General features: G+C 43.2%; 1 pseudogene; it reads right to left on the reverse strand.

Moving 5' to 3' along the window:
- Nucleotides 1-2,667: 2,667 nt before the first annotated feature.
- LOC104865400 lies at nt 2,668-4,046 on the reverse strand (annotated as a pseudogene).
- Between the last annotated feature and the right edge of the window lie 201 nt (nt 4,047-4,247).

The raw sequence follows: 4,247 nt of genomic DNA on the forward strand, positions 1-4,247 counted from the left end.
CACCAAATGCTGAGCTAAATCCCTGGCCCTAGGCTGCTGTTTTTAAAGCTAACTCCTTTTTCTTACTTTATAATGGATACCTGTCCATCAGGGGTGATCAGCATATTTATTGATATACCTTCAGTACATTTTAACTATTTCATGTTAAAAGAGTATATGAAAAATGAATTATTTTTATAAAGAAAAATAGTTGAGGTCCATTGTAGAATCTAGAACCTGTAAGAGTGCAGCAGTAGGCACAAATCTTCTGTAATCCAGTTCCCAGAGACTGAACACTCTCACCACTTTGCAGTACTGAGCACTTTTGAATCACTTACCCATGATGTGTGTGTCCATGCACAGCCTGTATAAAACAGAGAACCCATTCTTTACTCACACTTAAAAATATTGTTTGAAAACATGTAACAAATAGTTTCTGCATTTTTACATGATATTAAAAGAACTAATATATTTCTGATATATTAGCCATACCTTTATTCTTGAAAACATAATTTCTTTCAGGTTTACATTGCTATTAAAATAACATTGCAGCAAGAAACACTGTGCATAAATATTTATGTGCATTTCTGATTTTTATTTCACATATTATTTTCACATACTATTTTTATTACATGTAAATGTATCAACATTGTAAGGCTCCCAATACCTAGGGTAGAATGAATCATGCATTCTGCATTTGTGAAACATTGGAACAGCTGGGAGGAAGTCACTGCTTGGAGTTCAGAATCAGCGAATTTATGGTCCTTGGTGTTTGATCTGAGAACCTCTGTGAACATTTGTGTGCAGTGATGCTGACGACTGCCAGAGTTGAGCTAAGTTCGAGCAGTGTGGATCCTGGTGAATGATGGTGCTAAATGCTGCAGCCAATGCACAGTTTCATTTTCACACTGGTCTGCATTCTTTGAATGTTTGGGCCAACCACGAGCAGTTGGTAGGTCCTGAGGACCAGTCTGTCCCATGGACACTTTAGTGCAGGCCCAGGGTCAAAGCTGAGTCTGCTCAGACAGACGTCGAAGACTCAAGTGCACCTGTGAGCTGTGTTCCTACCAGGTTAGCTGCCACCCAGGGAGCCCAGAGACCTCGTTCTTTACCCTCACTGTGAGGAGTGTGTTCACATGGCCAGTGATATGGTGCTTAGTTGTTAAATGTGCTCAGGTGAACCTTCAGGCAACCACTTCTTCACCCGGAAAATAACGACCAGTGGGAAGTTTTTTTTTTTTGAGTTCTCAAAATGAAAAAAAAAGATTTATTAAATATAAATATCTTTAAAAAGTAACAAAAGTGCTACATATGTGATCAAGGAAAAAAATTCCATTAGCTACTGCAGCTTAAGTAGATTAAACTTTACAAATATTACCACATCCATTATCAATATAGCTTGCAATTATTAAATAAATTGCCTGTAGCAATATAGCTTTTCACACCTCTACAAGGACAGAGTAAAGAGAACAACAAAGCAGTTATATCCTGTTGTATCCCTCACAACCACCGTAGAAGTGGTAAATGTCCCCTGCTTTTTTCTGCTCCTGTTTAAGCAAGTGTTTGCATCTGTGATAGTCAAGTCAGCAAAATCCCCTAAGTCCTCCATTGACTCAGACTGAGGGGACTTCCAAAATGAATACAAAGGCTGTGCTCTTTCACTCATTTTTTTACCTTAGCTCCATCCTTGAAAGACTTTTTTTGGTAGCAGGGAAAGGGGACACCAGGACAGCCTCCAAGACTTTTCCAGGCAGGCACAGCTAAGAGTGCAACAGAATGTGCAGTGGTTCTGAGAACTGGGCTGAGCATCATTGGACATTCAGCTCATACTTTTTTCCAATGCTCTCAAGCTGGTTTTTTTTTTTTTTCTCATAACTTGTCTTTCTGTCTTGAACCATGGTCCCAAAGGCAGAAGGCAGTATTTTACCTACTAGGTCACACAGCTTGTGAGAGGAAAGGATGTTTGTGTCAGGCATGTTAACACCAACCAAATCTGAGCTCGAGCTTTCCATGGACATTCTCAGCACAGCACCCAAAGAAGTGTAATCTAGCCACGTTGTGACTATGTGAGGCACGGCTTATTGCAGCTGAAATCAGTGATTTTCACGCTGAGGTGAGTTCTAGTGTTATTCTTTCCCCTATGGAGACTCCCCCACTGGTGTCTGTCAGTCCTGTTTCACTACCTTAGCTTGCATCCTATCAGTCTGGGGAAGGGAAAGGTACAGACTAGAGTTACATGTATCTAACGGTACCCAAGATGGCACATAGCCTAATACGTGAGAACTGAGGGCTATCTAAATACCCAGAAGCACTTTCTTAGAATGCTAAAATGGAGCAGCAAGATTTTCTTGCCTTGGGGGCTGGGAGGGGAAGTTTGTTTGGTTGGTTGATTATTATTTACTGGGAATTAATACCGAGAGAGTATATGCAAAGACTGAGGGCACCATGCCATCTTCACAGAACAAGACCCTAACAGCTACCTGACATACAAGAAACTGCAAGTTATACTGTAAGAATACATGTTAAGGACTGAGGAAAGTCTGCTAAGGTGCTACATCTAAACTAAGTTAACTTGTGTCTAGCCCTCCCTGATCAGTCGTCATCCAGGGCCTCTGTCTTGATTTCTTTGGTTCCTTGTCGGTCGGGCTAATGCCAAGATAGTATGGTTGACTGCTGCCATTTCAGCTAATGAGATGGGGTGTTGGTGGTCACTATGGCTCATGCTGTCATCTTGTTTGGATCAGATCCTCCTCTCTTCTTCTACCTTCTCTGCTTCTCTGCCTCCCTCTGAACTTCTTCCCTCCTCCTCCTCCCCATTGCGTACTTGCCAAGTATCCTGCTCGGAGTAGTCGTTCCTGTCGATGTCATCCCTGTTGGAATGGCTGCCTGGACTCTGTATGTCTATCCCATGACTCTCCAGGATTGCTGTGATATTGGCTCTCCTCTTGATCTCCTTCTGTCTATTAGCAAACCAATTATATACTTTCAGGGAGGTAACTCATTCCAGATCGGACAGTTATTTGCCTGGCTTCTGTATAACTGTATTGCAAGCATTTGCAATCTCTTCTCGCTTTGCTTCATCTAGGTATTGATTCTCATTGAAGTAACTTTCCATGACCTCCAGACAATCCTTTCTCCAGGTAAATCGACTGCCTTGCCATAGTTGGAAGGTCCCAGGTGTGGCAGACACAGGGGGAGGTATTTGTCTCCACTCGGGGTCCTCTATTGGAATGGGGGCTGGTCTCATACTTAGTGTCACCCCAGGGTTTGTCTTCTCAAGTTGATACCCTCGGTAAAATGCTCTTTTCTTCTGTTCGCTGAGGTCTGATCCCTGCTGCAGCAGCCAATGAGAGATCCGGCTCTGACCGATACCTGTTGCCTATGCAACAACTGCTTGGGAAATCCTCTGATTGGCAAGAAAGGCTATGATTTCTTCTTTTATCACACTGCTGTCCCTCCTCATTAATTCTTCCACTTTATCATCTACATCTAGGGCCTCTTCCAAGGCTTCAAAACTCTGACCTCTGACCCATGCTATTTGAATGGTAGCGAGTTGGTGACATCTTCCCATTGGCTGTAGACAGTCGCTCATTGTTCTCCTTTCCATTTTGATTGGTAGTGCAAGGCTGGGGGGAAGTATCATTGCTGTTAGTTGGTGACGGGTACATTTCCGAATGCTGGGTCTGTGTGGAAGCTGTAGCTGTGGAGGAAGATGATGGAACATTGTGGGTGCTATTCCCATATGAATTTCCTCCACAGCTGGACCTTCTTCCAAGCTTGTCGCTATGCTCTTGATTAAGACGGTCTGAAGTTTCCAAGGCATGCAGAATTTCATGTTTAGTCATTCCAGTATGCCGAAGGTGCTGAAGTAGATCTATCTGTTCTATGGTAAATCCTGGTTCATCTGTATAATGAGACATGGTTTCCAGCAAACCTGGGGATGTGGCTAAGCACTCCGGCATCTGTTAATCTTATAACATTTTAAAATGGGGCTATGTGCCTTCAAGCTTTGTAGTTAATGATGAAACCTCTGGTATTGTTATCACCATGGGAAAGGAACTGAGCATACTTTACATGTAGAGGAGGATCGATATCCTTTCCAAAGATAGTCACCGTTATTTACCATTCTCAGAATCCTTGCTGAGTTCTCTCTGCCTGGCACAGCCCTCTCCCCAGCGTCCCAATGTGAAGGGCTGAGGTAGGAGGAGGGAAGTGGGAGGAGGAGGGGTATCTTCCCTGTGGGGCGCCCGACTGGAGGGGCTGGGGAG

The sequence above is a fragment of the Fukomys damarensis genome, unplaced genomic scaffold, assembly GCF_012274545.1.
Source record: "Fukomys damarensis isolate Sample0158 unplaced genomic scaffold, DMR_v1.0_HiC HiC_scaffold_14, whole genome shotgun sequence".
NCBI classification, from domain to species: domain Eukaryota; kingdom Metazoa; phylum Chordata; class Mammalia; order Rodentia; family Bathyergidae; genus Fukomys; species Fukomys damarensis.